The following is a 17,655-nucleotide window of genomic DNA, read 5'->3' on the forward strand; positions in this document are numbered from 1 at the left end:
GGGGACCATACCCTCAGAGAGTGATGGAAGGCGGGTATTCCTTGTGTCACGCCCCCATTCGTTGACACTCCCTCCTCGACCCCAGTCCTGGGTCCCAGGTTTGGTCTGGGCTGGGCTGGGGAGAGGCAAGGGCCAAGGTGCGCGCGGCTGGAGGCCAGGCCTGGCAGCGGCAGTGGAGCTGAGCAGTGGGTGTCCCTGGGCATTGCTAGCCCTCTGAGGCCCCCAGGTCCCCAGCACTTTCTGAGGAGCCCGTGCTCCCCGAATTTAGCTTCTTGGACAGAGCCAAGAGAGGCCAAGTCGGGATTTCCCTTCCTATGACTCTGAAGGGGCTTAGAAGAAAGAACAAGGGAGAGCAGCGAAGATGTGTGCACCTAGGAGGATCTATGGCTTTTCCCCTAAAGCGCTATAACAGCAGATTTTGCTTCCTTTTTTTGGCCCTCCTGCTAGGGTGATCGAGGATGCTTCCGTGGAGGGTCTGATTGACAGTGGGGCAGGGACGGTGGCTGTGTGGGTGTAAATGGCTGTGGCATGGGTGAATGTGTTGCTGGTGCAGCTTCCATGACTCTGATGAGCAGGTATATGAGTGTGGGAGTGTTAGGGCCTTCGTGTTTGTCCCGTGTGCATGTGAACAGCTGAGTGTATGTGTCCAATCTCACATGTCTCCAGCCTGAGGTAGGTGGGAGGGAGAGCACCAATTATTTGAGTAACTGTGCCTCAGTGAGGGGTTTGGGACTCTGGGAAAGGGGACAGTCAAGGGGGCAGGGGAGGAGGCCAGCTGCTCTGTACTAACAGAAAGGACGGAAGACAGGCAGAAGGAAGGAAGGAAAGGAGGGAGGGAGGAGGGAGGGAGAAAGGAAACTTGCCCACAGGATGATTTGGCAGTTGAAGGGGAGCAGCAGTATTTTGCCCAGGGTGTGGGGCATAGTGTGCAGGGGGGAGGCACTGAAGGGCCTGGGAGAAAACAGGTTCATAGTTATAGGAGGGCTCTTAATCCCTCCTGGGGAGGATGAGCCCTGCGCAGGGTCCCATGGAGCCTGGCCCCTTAAGGAGCAACTAAATTCCTCGGTGGCTCCCACCTGAGCCGGCGCCTCCTCCCTCTGGCTCCCTCCCTCAGGACACTGGGCGCCTGATCTAGCCTGGCATCTTCGCTTGCACTCCAGTCGTTCTCTTCTCTGGCTCTTTCAAGTTTATTTTTATTATCCAAACATTGTCTAGGATAGAAAAAGTCTAAGCAGAAAGCAGACACTTGAACCTTTGCAGCCCCAAGCCTGTTCTTGCCACAAGCAAGGCCTGGGTTTCTGTTCAAAGAAAAATGAACCCTGCGGGGTTTTGTTTTCACTTTTACATTTTCATTTCATGAAAGACGTCATTCTATGTGGCAATTCAGGTCTCCGTCCTGGTGTCCTCTTCTGAGGTCTATGGATGGGCTGCCTGGTGCATGCGCTCATGGTGAGCTGACCATTCTGTGAGGAGAGACTAGTGGCCTCCCTGAAGAGCTCCAGGGGGCAGTTGCGGAGTGGGAAGTGGGACTGCCTGCCTTCACTGGCTAGAGGGGAGCCTGCAGGTAGGAGGAGGGAGGTGCTAGGCCACCCTGGCAGTGTGTTCCAGGAGGTGGTCTGGGTTTGGAGAACCTGGATAGGGTGGCTGTCCTCTCAACCTGGCCAGAGCCTGGCTTGGTGAGAAGATATATCCCCCTCCCACCGCCCTCGCCCACACACACCACTTTCCGTCTCCCAACGCAGAAGCCGTGAGTTCCTCACTGTATCCCTGTGCAGTCACCGAGGCAGGGCTGCATTTCCTAGGCCAGGGACTGTGAAATCCAGGGACTCCTGCCACTGCTCGCTCCCCTACAGCCCAGAGAGGATGTGAGAAAAGAAAAAAGGGCTGGAAGAAAGGGGAGGACTGGGAACTCCCAAGAGTCAATTGGCGCTGGCAGCCCCCTACCTGCAGGTTTCCCCTTCTTTCCTGTCCCCTCCTGGCCTCTGTCTCCACCACCTGCTCTCCTCTCACAGCCCATTTCCAGAGCCAAAGGCTCGGAAGTCTGAGTTCCTCTGCCCTACCTCACCCCCTTGCTGTCTGGGTCTCTTGTCTATCTCTCTCTTCCTTGGTTTTGGAGCCCCACCCAAAGATCCCTAGGAGATTCTGGGGGCAGTTGCCAGGCCCCTAGCCATCACTGCTGGGATGGGGGGGTTCTTCAGCATTTGGGGGTTTGGGGTGAACAGGCAAGGACATTCCTCAAAGCCCCAGCTGGCAAAAACAATCCATGTATCACTGCCTTCCCTGACCTTCCTGTGTCTCACACCTCCATGGGCCTGGGAGCCCAACCTCTGCCCTGGCACATTAGGGGGGGACCCACTGTCCTACCCTCTGGGAGGGAGGGATTGACATTTTAAAAAGAGAAGATGCTGGTTGAGTTTTTTTTTTTTTTTTTTTACAATGAACACTATTATTTCTGTAAAACACAAAAAAGTATTTATCTCTGAAAACAGTATCAGCGCTGAAGGAGGGCAGCTTTTATGGTGAGAAGAGCATTTCCTGGGGGTGATGGAAGGTTTGTGGGTCAAGGCCAGGTGTGATGAAATCTTCCCGGGGTGACGGCAGGAGAGGTGCTGAGGGCAGAATGAGGCTCCTCAAATTCAGTGTTTGGACCCCTCTAAATTGCTACCTTCAGTCACCCAGTCACCTTCATCACTGGTTCATTTCAAGCCTGGCTGCTGGAGGACAGTGTCTGCGGATGCCACAGGGAACAGGACCGTCTAGGCCAAGGGTTGCCCATCATGAGGATGGAGTTCACCGCTGGACAGTAGAGCAGGGAACCCAGTTGGCTGGGCTGGGGTGGCACGTGCAGGAGGTGGGGGAGCCTGCCAGTCCTACTAGCTGGTCTTTGGGCACCTCTCTGGTGCCCAATTGTCTCCAGTTTGACTTGTGTTCTCTGGGGCAGGCAGCTCCCACCTTGACTCTGGCCTTAGACTAGAAGGCTTAAAGGAGGAGGCAAGGGAGTTCTCAACACCTGCCACGTATTAAATCACTCAGCCAGCTTGGAAGAAGTTACTAGTGCTCAGCGGCAGACAAAGGGCTTCAAATCTGGTTAACAGTGGGTTTTAAAAGGCTTCCAGGAAACCACTAAATTGGGCCAAGAGTACGGAAAGCAGGCACTGCTGGATGAAAGGCAGAAGCAAGTGGTAAGTGGTGATGTAGTGAATGGGAAATAGTAGTTTTAGCCAGGACTCTGGGGGGAGGGTGGGGAGGAGGAAGCCAGCAGTGGTGGGACCTGGAAGGTGGGGGCAATTTGGGGGTGGGAGGGTCAGAGGAGGTAAATAGGCCTGGCCAGGACCCACCCCCCAGGTGTTTAACCAGATCTGAAAAGCTCCCTCAACCCACAGGACTCAGGATTCTCCTGGGGACAGACACCCAGGGGTGGGGCCAGGCCAGAGGTCAAGCCAACAGCCAGCTCAGCTTGGGAATGGGTGTCCCCAGGTTCCGGGACAGAGCTGGGACTCCCAATTTGGTGCCCTTCTCTTCCCATCTGCTTTCCTCCAGATCCTCCCCAGGGCTTTCTGGACGCCATCCTCCTCCTCCCAGGCAATTCTTTGTGAATCTTCCTTCCTTCCTTCCTCAGGTGATTTTGCCTCCTTTCCTGGCCACCCTTTCCCTGTGCTGTCTTCCCTTCTGGCCCCTAGGACCTCCTTGGCAGTCTCCCTCCGTCCCCTCTCCCCAGCTTCTCTCTCTCTCTCCTCCTTTTCCTGGTTCATACCCTATATCCCCTCTTCTCACCGTTCTCTCCCCATGGAGCAGGAGTGCCCTCTTTTACTGGTCTATCTTCACCCCCTTTTACTTGTCTTTCTTCGGAAATAACCATCCAATCCAGCTGTGCTATTTGAACTAAGGAAGGGATGCTACAGATGCAACAGAATCATGTAAAAAATGCCCTTCTTTCTTAGCAAAATCCACTCACTCCTGCCACGTTCTGATGTTATGTATATCATCACTAAATTGACTTATTTTCTAGCAAGGGCTATGTGGTTAACTGCCTGAGGTTGTGCTGGACTCATACTATCATGAAATAGTCACAGCAATCCTTAGGGCAGGACTCGGTTGCCCCATTTTGCAGGAAAAAAACACAGACCAAAGTCATAAAGCTAATGTGTATGGATTCAAACCCAGGTGCGCATCCTTGGACCCTGCCAAGGCAAAAATCTCTTCCTCTCCCTCTCCCTTCACTCAGAGAACTGGGCTCCCTGTCAAATGAAGGTATTGAACATCTGGCCTGGTGCTGCATGGCAGTTCCTGGCACAGCAGCCTGAGTGGGACTTTTGGGTTGAGACACACGGGGTGGGGGGAGAGGGTGGGTGGCGGAGCAGCTGGTGGCACACTCCCAAGGGAGCTGTGGCCTCTGTGGAGACTGAAGGAAACTGGGTCTATGAGGACCTAGATGATCACAGAGCAGAACCTGCGTTGACAGTGGCTGGGCAATGGCCTCACCTCCTAGAACTATGTATGTCTTGTTTTTACTGTGTTGGTAACAGATTTGCTGAAATATAATTCACACATCATGAACCTCACTCATCTACAGTGTACAATTCAATGGTTTTTAATATACTCACAAGCAAACTAAAATATATAGCACATGAACCGATACCATCACCACAGTACATACTAGCACTACACTGTCAGGTCAGCATCCTTAAGAGGACACCTCAGCTGCAGGGTGGAGTCCGGGGAGGGGTGCTGGAGGAATGCCACTCACTGAACGAACTGCTAAAGGAGGACAGTAAATCTGCTGGTTTCCCCAACCTCCTGTTTCTCAAAAGTGGACGGGGCAGACATTGACCTCAGAGAAGACACTGATCTGTGAGGCCTGGAGTCCAATGCCGCTTTCAGTCGTCCAACTCTGGGCCCTGAGCTTTTTGTGTTTACAGTGCCTTGCATGCCTTTGCCCTAAGCCAGAGTCTCCCCTCCCAGTCCCAGATCCCCAGCCGGCCCAGTGGCCTTTCCCAAGGTCCAGAGAAAGGCGGCTCAGGGGTGTGGCCGGGCAGGAATAGCAACAGGATCCCAAGAAGGATCCATCCCGAGTCTAGAGGCCAGGAAGCAGGGGGACCCCGTGGCTCCCTGACTCTTCCCACACAGCGCTCCTTGGGGAGCAGTCTAGAGGCCAGCACCGAAGACTTGCATATCCTTTGATACCTGTTAAATCTGTGGGGTGTCACAATTCAAACGAATGGAGTAAATAGCTTTAAATTTCGTTGTTAGAATACATTTGAAGAGGCGTTTGTTTCCATGTTTCCATCAAAGGCTACTGCTCCACTTTCCTCCCTGACTGTGCCCCAGAGAGCTTCCCGCAGAGACTTCCCATATATACGTGGCTCCTTTTTGCCTTTGTGGCACAGCTGCAACACTGCACACTCAAGGTCACCCAACCACCCCGTCCCTATTCCCCAGTGCCAGGGAAACTGCCAGTCTTAGGTGCTGTTGCCTCAAGAAGTGATCATTTGAGATCAGCGTCACCCAAAGGCGGGTTGTGGGCTGAGCTCATGAAGGGAAGCCGGGCGGGGGGGGGGGGGGGAAGCCTGGTTACTGGCACCCCTTATGCAGCTGCTCTGCCTCTGGGGTTTCCCCTACCGCACTGGCTGAGACTTCCTTGCTTTCTAGGTCAGGTTGGTCCAGATTCTAGCGCCTGGGGCCTCTCCAGGGTGTGGGGTGTGGCCCCTGGCCAGCTGAGAAAGATAGGAGGTTACCCAGATACAAGGGCGGGGAGAGCCTGGAGGAATTCTCCATCTCCTGACCCTGAAAAAGGACTTCTGAAATGGAAGAGCGAGAAGCTGCGAGGCAGCGGTGTTGGGTGACTTGTCAGCCTAGGTGGTAATGCTGGAAACGCCCTGACCACCTGCCAAAGCACCCTGGAGATCCTTGCTCAGGGAGCCTATCCCCTCACCCCATGCCCATGTCGCCAGAAATCTGTATCTACTGGGAAGGATTCTCCAGGAGCCTATGCACACAGGTTGGAACATTCCTCACCCAATAACTATTTATGGACCTACTACTATATGCCAGGCATGGTGCCAGGCACGGGGGGGAAGGGGGGCAGTTGTGAACTAAATAGACCTAAGTCAGTGGTAGAGTCTAAATCTCAGGAGCAGTTAACCTGCTCTTGGACCATGAAACCTGAGGTGGGGTTAAGGCAGGGGACTCTGAGGTCGATCTCTCAGGGCCACTCCACCTCGAGACTCACAGGTGCCAGTTGGTGACTAACTGGCTAGAAAACCTCTGAAAATAACTCCCATAAAAGCGGTGCTTTTGGTCCTGGCCAGGTAGCTCGGTTGGCCAGACCTGGTGCTGACACACCAAGGCTGCAGGTCTCATCCTGGGCAGGGCACATACAGAAATCAACCAGTGAGTGCATAATCAGCAGAACAGCAAACCGACAGCTCTCTCACCCTCTTCCTCTCTAAAATCTATCAATACGTAAAAATGAAAAGCAGCGCTTTTGCACAGCCTTAGGGGCCCTGTCATAAAGAAGGGTAAACACAGTACCTCATGTTCAGTTAGCTGACAAAACAAAACAAAAATACCAACAAAAACCCTAAACAAATATGCAAACCCAAACAAATATGCGTGTGTGTGTGTGTGTGTGTGTGTGTGTGATCTAGTTTGTAAGTGCAGATGGTGTGCACTAATTTCATTTACTTTTAAAACTATTTTAATTTTTTTTTAAAAAGGAAAGCATTTAGGGGAGGGGACGCTGAACAACACAAAGGAGTAGAGTATACGGTGTCTGTTCAGACCCTCAGTCCCATCCTCAGGAGCCCCAGGGTCTTGCCCCATCCATTTACACCTCCCTCCCCCCTTTAAAGCAGGAGTGAAGTCACACCGCCCTCTGTGCTCCGTCCCACCTGTTTTGCCTTCGCCAGCGCCTTGGGCTTTGGCTTCCCCCTTCCGCGCCCTCATTGCACTGCCAGCTCCCGCGCAGCGTCACCAGCTTAGTATGTTACCCAAGATTTTGTTCTTTGTAAGGGAACACAAGAGAAAGCAAGAAAGGAAAGACTGTTTGCCACACGGGGCTGTTTGTTTGGGTCCGAGGGCGTGTGAGCGTGGGATGGGGTGATGCCGGGGGTCCCGGCCTGCGAGCCAGAGGCCCGAAGCGGAGAGCGGCGGGCGGCGGGGCGGCGGGAATTAGCGCGCCAGCCCGCGGCCAGGGATCCCTTCTGGCGAGAGTTCGAGGCGGGATTATCACGTTCAAAAGCAGGTCAGGGGGGTCTAAACCGGGAGGCAAAGCCCGCGGGGCGAGGTCAAGGTCCTGGGTGGAGGCGGGTTGGGGCTGGGCTCGGAAACGGCGGCGGCGGCGGGGGTGGGGTGGGGTGGGGGGTTGCGGGGAGGGTGCTTGCGGCCGCAGAGGCTACCCCCGGAACCCCAGCTCCCAGCGCCGGGAGGGGCTGCGCAGGCCCCGCAGCGAAGGCCGCGTGCCCCGGCGGCGGGACGGGACGGGACGGGACGCAGCCAGTCCGGGCCGCGGCCGCGGGGAGCGAAGGGCGAGAGGAACCCGGAGGCCAGTCCAGACAATTTCAGTGAACGAAGAGCAAACGTGTCTGCGCTCCGGAGACCCGCGCGTGTATCTGCAGAACAGGGTTTACCGACTTTTCTTTGAGATTTCAGTCCCATTTCCTTTTTTTAAAAAAATACGTTTTATTGATTTTTACAGAGAGGAAGGGAGAGGGATAGAGAGTCAGAAACATCGATCAGCTGCCTCCTGCACACCCCTTACTGGGGATGTGCCCGCAACCAAGGTACATGCCCTTGACCGGAATCGAACCCGGGACCCTTCAGTCCGCAGGCCGACGCTCCATCCACTGAGCCAAACCGCTCAGGGCCCCATTTCCTTTTCTTAAATAAACATTTGAGTTTGTTTCTGACGAGGTAGAGCATTTCTTAGGCAAACTCATAGCTCAACGGACTGCACCGAACAGGGCAAGGCCTCTCTCGCCGAGAGCGTCCCCCTTCCCGCGGCCTCCGCGGCGGAGCAGTCGCGGGGTGTCACCGCTGAATATAATCGCGACCACACCGCACGCTTCCGAGCCTGCGCGTGAGCCGAGGAGCGCGGGGGGCTCTCAGCGACTCGGCGCTTCCCCACAGGAGCGAGTTGGGGTGCGTGTGTCACCGTGAGCCCCACTCCATGATTTTCTTTTGAGGGAGAATGCCGTCGCCTGTCCGCCTCCCCCGGCCGCCAGCCGCGCTCCGGGAGAACACACCGGGGCAGCCCGCGGAGTGCGAGGTGGCGCTGCCGTCGGGAGTCCTGCCCTTGGGGGTGCCCCCGCCCCGCCCCCCCCCCCCCCCGCATAAACGGACGGCGGGGAGACGCAGACCGCGCTCAGCGGCACCGGGTGGAGGGCCCGCCGGGTGTCCCCGCCGCGGGCGTTCCTGCCCCGGGACCTGCGTCGCCCTCCCAGCCCCGGCCGTTCGCCTTCCCTCCCCGCGGGCGACGCTGCGGCCGCTGGAGAGACGGGCGGGGACGCTCCGGCGCGTCTGCACCTCCACGGAGGCCGGCCCCTCCCGCGCGGGTCCTGCAGACACTCCGCGGGGCCGAGTGGGCAAATCCTGGGGTGACGGTGGTGGTGCGGAAGGGGTGGGGGGGGGTGGGGAGGAGAGGGGGTGTGAAGACAGCCGACCCGGGAGGAGAGAGGGAGGGGCCGGCGAAGGGGAAGAAGCCGCGACAGCTGGGGCTCAGGAGTTTAGGAGGGAGAAGGGGGTGGGGGTGGGGGTAAGGGGTGGGGAGGAGGTGGAGACGGGGTGGGGGAGCGGGAAGGGCGGCGCCGGAAATCGGGGGGCCGCGCGCGACCCTAACCCAGCGCAGCCGGGTCTCCGCCGCGGAGAGTGATCTGCCTTTTGCCCAGTTTCTCTCGGACCCATCGTAGTCGGCAGGCCGGCTGGTCTCGGCGGGGACGGAAGGCCGCTAGCGGGAAAGCCCGCCTAAGTGGACCGATCGCTGGAGAATCCCAATCACCAAACAGCCAGCCTTCAGCCCCTCCCGGCCCGGCCGCAGCGGCGCCGCGAGGGTGGGAGGGATGGGGGGGGGCCGGGGGCGAAGGGCCCCCTCCCACCCGCTCGTCCAGGTGCGGAAAGACCCTGGGAGCCCCATTCGGATCCCTGGTCCCCACGGCGGGTCAGGGTGCCGGAACCCCTTCCTTAGAAATGATGCCTCTGGTTGAAAACACCTCTCCGCTCAGCTTGCAAGTTACACGAACAATGTTGAAACTCTTTTCAACCTCTGCACTCTGCCCGTAGGTTAGAATAACGAGAATAGATTTTAAAGGAAACAAAACAAAACAAAACAAAACAAAACAAAACAAAACAAAAACCCAATACCCAAGCCTAAATTCACGACTCTTTCCTTAAAAATAAAAAATAAAAAAGGGACTCCTCCCCTCCCTCCCGCATAATTTATATCCTTTTAGTCATGGTGACCAGGCAGCTTTGTATTCCGCCTTTCCTACTTGAGGCCTGACCTAAACATTTGCCACGGGTTATGGTCCTTATAAGCACACTTTTCAGGGGCTGAGTACTAGTCTATTCTGTCACTGTGTAATTGTCTTAACCGTTCAATTGTTAGATACCCCCACCTGTCTAGTTTTTAAGCATGAAATCAATGCTGAAAACAAAATGGTCAGATACATACCCCTTTAGGGGAGGATTATTTCTTCAGGGTCCGAGTCAACAAGATAGGTCCGTTTTCATTGCACTTAATATGCGTACTGCCGAACTGCTTTCCAAAGCAGTTTGTACAGGCGTTTATTTTGGGGCCATTATGTGCTGGGTACAGTCCTGCCCTCAGGCCTCAGAGCTTCCTCCCCCATCTACCTCCCCCTCCCCCACCCTCCCCATTGCTGTGACTGGTCCCGAGCAAGACTTCTCAGAGTGGTGGGACCTCTAGGAGAGGGAAGACGGGCAATGGAGCACTAGGGTTGCGGGAGGCTGGGAGTTCCTTGTCCCGCCTGGAGGAAGACAGGTAAGGCTCCACAGTGGAAGTGACCTGGACAGTCGGGACAGACCGAGGAAAGGACGTAGGCACCTTCTCCCGCAGAGGCTGGGCGGCGGAGAACGTTGTGGGTTTGGAGGGGCACTAGTGGCTTAGACTTGGCAGGAGTGTTGAGTGTGGGTGGGAAAGTCCGGGAGGTGAGACGCTTCTGTCCCATCCAAGAGAATTGAAAACTGACCGCCTCACCTTTGGGCATTTGCTCTGTATTAGCTATATGAATAGAGGCACAATTACATAACCATTATTGTTTAAATTTGTGTCTCGTTGAAAGGGAGCTTACATTTCCTTTTTAAATAATATCAGTTGTTCTGCCCTGGGCGGGTAACTCAGTTAGTTAGGGCGTCAGCCCAGAGTGAAGGTTTCGGGTTCCATCCCTGGTCAGGGCACATACAAGAAGCAATCAATGAATGGATAAATAAGTGGAACAAATTGATGTTTCTCCCCCCCCCCCACTTTCTCTTTCTCATTAAAAAAAATCAATTGTTCTGTAAGAAACAGTTCCTTCTCTTACAGTAATATGTATCTTAAATCATAAAAGCAATACATGTTATTTTATTTTTCCATTATAAGATTGTATTCACGCATTATATGTTTAATTAACAATTCACAAATTCACAAATTTGTTAACAAATTAACAAATCTGCAAAATAATCAGACTAGAGCAGGGGTGGGCAAACTTTTTGACTCGAGGGCCACAGTGGGTTCTTAAACTGGACCGGAGGGCCGGAACAAAAGCATGGATGGAGTGTTTGTGTGAACTAATATAAATTCAAAGTAAACATCATTACATAAAAGGGTACGGTCTTTTTTTTTTTTAGTTTTATTCATTTCAAATGGGCCGGATCCGGCCCGCGGGCTGTAGTTTGCCCACGCTGGACTAGAGTGTATACAAGTCCCTCTTCTTAATCCTCCCTTTAGGGGTAGCATGGCTAATAGTTACAATTATGCATATGTGAACTATGTCTTCTGCAACAGCTATTTATACTATCCCTGCTAGTAAATTGCTAGTAAAAACACTTAGTAGCCCTGACCGGTTTGGCTCAGTGGATAGAACATCTGCCTGCGGACTGAAGGGTCCCGGGTTCGATTCCAGTCAAGGGCATGTACCTTGGTTGCAGGCACATCCCCAGTAGGGAGTGTGCAGGAGGCAGCTGATCGATGTTTCTCTCTCATCGATGTGTCTAACGCTCTATCCCTCTCCCTTCCTCTCTGTAAAAAATCAATAAAAGATATTAAAAAACAAAACAACAACAAAAAAACCACTTTGTAGACCATGGCATTCTCCTATGTCAGTGGATATAACTGTATCTCATTTCTAACAGTTGTCTAGGTAACATCAAAAGGATATTACTATTTTTTCCTTTATTTTAAAAATTACATAAATAGTATGTGAATGTATTTTATTTATATCATAAAACAATTCAAACAATGCCAAAATGTAAAGATAAAGCAAGAAACAATTGACATCCCCCCCCTCTTCATGTTTGTCTCCACTCCTATCACACCCCATTCCTCAGAAGTGTGAGGTGAGAAATTTGGTGGCAGCGGTTGTTAGTCTAGACGGCTCTCCAGTCTGTAAACAAATTGTTTTATTTAGTCTCTTCAGTTCGTACATTCCCACTCTCCCCCCCCCACCCAATAAAGAACCATTGGATTGTGTTCACAGTGTATATCTTTGCTGTTATTCTCACAAAATATGCATTGTTTTGTGTGCATGTGTTACTTATTTATGTACATTGGGTTTTATATTTCATTTTGTTTTTTACATTCTTTAAAAAAACTATTTGAAAATTATTTCAAATTTATGGAAAGGTTGCAAGAATTGTATAAACAATTTCAGTATGTACATTTTTAGCTGCATTTGCTTTATCATTCTCTCTATGTATTTATAAGATTGCTATTGAGGCATTTGTGAATTAGTGGCAGACGCCACGCCCCTTTATGCTTAAAAACTTGAGTGTGTATTTTTTAAGAATGAAGAACCTCACCTACGTGACTACAGTGCAATGATCAAAATCAGGAAATTTAACATTGATAGAAAGATATTATAGAATCTTCAGGTCTTATTCAAATATACCAGTTGTCCCAATAATGTTTTTTATGTTATATTTTTCCTGGTCTAGGACCTAATCCAGTGATTTTCAACCCTTTTCATCTCATGGTACACATAAACTAATTACTAACTTTCTGCAGCACACTAAAATATATATTTTTGAAGATCTGACAAAAATAGGTATAATTTTGATTTCTTCACACCAGATGGTCATTGCTGTTGTCATTTTTAAAATTTGACAATCTAAGAGAAAAGAGGTCAGTGCCCCTGACTAAATAGTAAGGTATTGCATGTTTTAAAAATTCTTGTGGCACTCGGTTGGAAATCACTAATCCAATACCATTCATTGCATTTAGTTTTCAAGTTCTTATTAATGTCCTTTAGCTGGAAACAGTTCATCGACTTTTCTTTGCCTTTTGTAAGACAGAGATTTTTGAAGAATATGAGCCAGGTATTTTATTTACATAATAGTTTCTTGTTTTATATTACAGAAAAGTCAGGATATTTTCCCTCACAATCACAATACAGTTATCAAAATCATAAGATTAACATTATTGCCATCAAGTACTTACACCTCATTAAATTTTGTCAATTGTCCTGACAATATCCCTGTAGCAAAAGGGCTCAGTTGAGATTATGTATTGCATTGAGTTGACATTGTCTCTTTAGACTCCTTCAATCTGGAAGAGTTCCAGTGTGGGGGGCTGTTTCTCTCTTCTCCATGTCCCGCATGGAAAAGGAAACAGCCCATTTGCTGAGTGGAGGAGCTGGGGATTAAGAAATTAAAGAAAGACCAAGACGCAGAAATAGATTTTAAGCTGGGGCCAGGTGGGCGCCATCCTCTCTGATGGAGAGGCCGGCAAAAAGCGGCTGAGCCACACAGCAGGTTTATTTTAAAGGCCTAGATTTACATATCTAGTTCCGCCCCTGCCTGATTAACATGTCCAGCCTTATTGGGGAAGCATGTTCCCAGGGCGTGGCTCTGCCTATGCTCTGAGTTCAGCTGACAATAATTATAAGAAAATGCCTAGGTGCCTCCCTGGCGGCCCTCTACATTCCAGCCTTTCCTTGACTTCATGGCCAGTTAGTCTATAGAATGTCCATCAGTCTGAGTCTTTCTGATGCATTCTCATGATTCAATCCAGATTATGCATCTTTGGCAGGAATATCACTGAAGCGATGCTGAATTCTTCTCGTTGTAACCTATTAGGTGGGGCATGATTCTGATTTATCCCATTACTGTGATGTGAACTTGAATCATTTCAGCAAAGTGGCATCTGCTGTTTCTCCCTGTCACATTATTATTTCTCCCTTTGTTATTAATAAATATTTTGGGGAGGGATTTTGAGACTATGAGCATATCCCGAGACTCATCAAATACTCTATGCATTGTTTATATCAATACATGCAATGGATTGTACTCAATGGGTTACTTGATACTGTCATTATTTACTTGGCAAATTGTTCCAACTGTAGTCAGTGGGAGTCCCTTGAAGGTGGCCTTTATGTCATTTTTTTTTTGGTAACAGCTTTATTGAGATATAATTCACATATGATACAATTCACCTACTTAACGTATACAATTCAATGGTTTATAATATATTCACAGAGTTGTGCAGCCACTCCTACAATCAATTTTAGAACATTTTCATCATTCCGAAAAGAAACCTTATTATAATCATTAGATATCTACTTCCAATCCTTCCATGCCCCAGGCCCTAAGCAAATAGTAATCTACTTTCTGTCTCTATAGCTTTGCCTATTCTGGACATTTCGTATAAATTTATCCACATTGTAGTGTATAGTTGTACTTCCCTCCTTTTTAATGTTGGGTAAGATTCCATTGTATGAACATACCACCCTTTGTTTATCCATTCACCACTTGGTGGACATATAGGTTGTTCTCATTCTTTGGCTAACTTGCCTGAACACTGCCAGCTTGCTGTCCAGAATGACTGCTGCAGTCCACACTCCCCAGCAGTGCACACCAGTTTCTGTGTCCACACATCCCCTCTCCCCCAACTTTGTGTTTCCCATTCTCTGGTTTTAGCCAGTAACCGGGCGTCAAGGGCTATTTTGTTGTTTTACTTATCATATCCCTGATTACCAATGACCTTCAGTATCTCCCCAAGTGCTTGCGGGCTTTTCGGTCTGTCCCTCTGAATTTTGCTATATGTTAGTGCTATACTTTCTTAAAACCTGAAATGGATCTGACTGTTCATATCGTTCTCTAACTCTCCCCCTCACTTAAGATGTTCTGAATCACTTTTTCAGGTCAGGCTGCCGGGATGGAGCAAAGCCATTGGACTCCGTGGGACTGGAGTCTGTGGGTGCAGAGTGGCTGATTTGAACTGAGGTCTGAGCAGAGACTCTGTAGGTCCGTGTGTGGAAGCCCCAACCTCATCTCATCTCAGCTCCATGGAGTCTAAGGTGCTTCCCGAACAGTTCTTTTTATCAGGGCTGGTGCTGAGCACTGGCAAATGCCAAGATGACTGACTCATTTAATCTAGGCAGGGATCCTGTGGTGGTGGTGGGGGGGCGGGCAGGGGAGGGGAGATGGTTGGGGGAGGAGAGAGATGTACAGACAGGCAATTACGATGCAATAAGAAAAGTGCTGGTAAGGGTTAACATTTATTAAGCACTTACTTGTGTATTCATGAGCTCACACTGACCCAATAAGGTGGACCCTGCTTCTCTGATTTAATAGACGGGGAAGCCAAGGCTCAGACAGGTCCAATAACTTGCCCAAAGCCACACAGTAAGCAGTGAGACTGAAATTCTTTGTCTCAGGACTAAGCCAGTTTCCTTGACAACCGCTCCCCACCAGCAAGCATGTAACTACTCTGCCCCTGTCCCGGGGTCAGGGACTGGGGGACGAGCGCCGGGAGTGCGCACTAATGCCTGTTTTTCCGCTAATTTCAGCGGGAGGCTGGGCTTCTCTTCTCCTCCAGGCGCCTTCGGACCAGTGCCAGCCTGCCCTCCAGCTCCTGCAGCGGCCTCGTGCTGCCCTCTGCTGGTCGCGATCTTACAGCGACCACCCGGCTGGGCCCAGCGCCGACCTCCGGCTGCATGCGCCCTGTGTTCCCAGTGAAGGTCTTCTATAGGTTCCGGAGGCCTCTCCTCTCCGCCCAGGGTCAAGGTAGGGGCTGGGTGGGGCTGGTGGGATATCTCCAGCCCAGTCCAGGACGGAGAAGGTGGGCGCGTGTCTCATTTCTACCCCTAACCCAGTATCTCCGGGGGAGGTGGGAAGGGGGCGGAATGAGGGCCCTTTAGGGCTGAGAGTTCAGCACCAATGGGAAGCCCTAAACTCGTTCTGAAGTCCGCGCTGAGCACTGAGGATAGAGGCTGATGGGAACACCCACCCTGACGTAGTGAACATTGGCAGCACCCACCCCAGGCTGCCCCGTGGCCTGACGTCACAGCCCGCCTCCTTTTAGTGACTAGCGGTTATTTTGAATGTCTGACAGGAGAGACAGACATAGAAGCAAACGACACAGGATGATGTGCAGAAGAATAACTGTGGTACCAGGAGAGTCAAGGCTCACCAAGAGGTTGCACCTGAGCAAGGCTTGGTAGGACCTATAGGAACCCACTAACTGGACTCTCAGGACTGAACCTGTCAGGGCTTGTATATTTAATAACCACCAGCTGGTGGGAGAAAGGCCACCTCCACTCTACCTGGGTCCTGAAGACCAAGCCTGGGCGCCTGCATCAGCTCCTTGGGGACAAGGCCCCCAGCCGTCTGCCTTCCATGAAGCCATCCCCTGTCTCTCTGACAGGGGGATGAGAGCATGAGTGTGTGTGGGGGGAAGAAGTTGGGGGTTAGTGGAGGGATGAGGACACATTTGTAATACCTTAACCAATAAAGAAATTAAAAAAAAAAGAATTTGGCAACTCTATACATTTACTGAGTCTCATGCACCCTGGCCTAGGGACTGAGGGACAGAGATGAGATTACTAGGATCACCAGCTCTATTCATGAGGGGTCTGGAGTCCCCAGAAGGCCAGGATTCCATTATAACTATCACCCAGTCCTACATTTCAGAGAGGACCAAATTCACACACCTAGTAAAAAACGTTCCTCTAAGCGGCAGACAGTCCCTCTGTGCCCAGCCCGAGGAACTGGTGCCATCTATGGGTCACCGAAGGAGACAGCATGGGTGTTGCTGTGATAACCGCTGGGCACTCAGGAATGGTTCCAAGCTCTTCCTGATGATTATTGAGAAGGGAACCTGATCTTTGTTGAATGACCAGTTGTTTGGAAGTAACACAAGCGGTGGATGGACCCATGTGTGAGCCTGGTTGTGCATTAGGGAGGGGAATGATCAACCTTGCAGATGTGTGCCCTACAGAAGCAGTGCTAAAGGCTTCCTTTCCAGAACAGGACAAAAAGGGTGGTGGGCGTGGGGTGTGTGCTCATGTGGAGAGAGGCAGTGGGTCACAGGGTGGGAACAAGTTTAGGGCTGGATGCAATCAAATGTAGCTTAGGAAGTCAATTCTGTTGGTATCCATTAATAATCTAATAAATACATACATTTTATTTATTAATACCAAACACTGGTTTACCAGGTGTCAAACATTCTCCTAAGCATTTCAAAACACTCATTAATCCTCACAACAATCCTGTGAGGTAGGGATTTTGCCCCATTTTGTGTGTAAGGGAACTGAAGCACAGGGAGGTTAGGTAACTTGCCCAAGGCCACACAGCCTGGGGACACCAAGCCTGCAACTCCGGGAGTCTGGCTCCAGAGCCCGAGTCTGAACCACTGCAGTCCTGCTTCTCTGACACCTGCTAGCAACATCTCCACATCCTTCTAAAGCGCATTACGTGTTTACCTTTTAAAATGGAGCGTGAGGGATAGAAAATAAGCATTTATTGATGGTTTTGATGAAAGTGTGCATCACACTAACAGTGCTGGGTTCAGGGCCTCTGTTGCCAGCTCATTCAGGGCTCTGGAGTCTGCTTTTAGTAGACTTCACCCCACAGGGCATGGACAGCTCTGGAAGCATTGTAAGCAGGGAAGAGACATGGTCTGACTTAGGTTGTAGAAACTGATTTAGTCTCCTCCAAGGGTAACAGTCATGGAGACCTGGCAATGACTGTGAGGCCGGAGCCCCTACAGCTGTGGTCTCCTGGCCTGGCTGTGGGCACTGGTTCAGGGGGACTTGTGAGAGGGGAGGACAGAGGTTGGGAGACCCAGGGAGTTAAAGTCAAATACCTTCTCTCCCACCCTCTGTTCTCTGCCCCCGGTGCCTCCTGAGGTGACTATGTCCTGCCACCTGTCTTGCCCCGCCACTGGCCTTTGCTCCTGCTCCGTCTTCCTTCACTGGATGAAGGGCTGGGTACTAGGTGAGTGGGAATGGGCAACTCTGATGACTCCGGACAAGGAGACACATTCTACCTGTGTTACCTGGCGCTACTGACTGGAGGTGCAGGATGGGCTGTGCCTGATGGGGCAGAACCAGCTGGCCAGGGCTGGAGGGTATCTTACCTCCTCATCCTTTTAGAGAGCACAGAGCCCCAGGCAAATAGTCCTGCTGGTTTCTGCAGCCATCTTGGGATGGGAACTCTGAT

The 17,655-nt window shown here is 51.2% G+C and overlaps 1 long non-coding RNA gene across 1 annotated transcript; it reads left to right on the forward strand.

Annotated features, from left to right (window-relative positions):
• Nucleotides 1–7,049: 7,049 nt before the first annotated feature.
• On the forward strand, nucleotides 7,050–15,259 carry LOC118668879. Its single transcript, XR_004971788.1, has 3 exons — nucleotides 7,050–7,243; nucleotides 14,355–14,510; nucleotides 15,003–15,259. It is a non-coding gene; the product is annotated as an uncharacterized LOC118668879 (long non-coding RNA).
• Nucleotides 15,260–17,655: the final 2,396 nt, after the last annotated feature.

This window comes from Myotis myotis, unplaced genomic scaffold, assembly GCF_014108235.1.
Source record: "Myotis myotis isolate mMyoMyo1 unplaced genomic scaffold, mMyoMyo1.p scaffold_m19_p_14, whole genome shotgun sequence".
NCBI lineage: Eukaryota > Metazoa > Chordata > Mammalia > Chiroptera > Vespertilionidae > Myotis > Myotis myotis.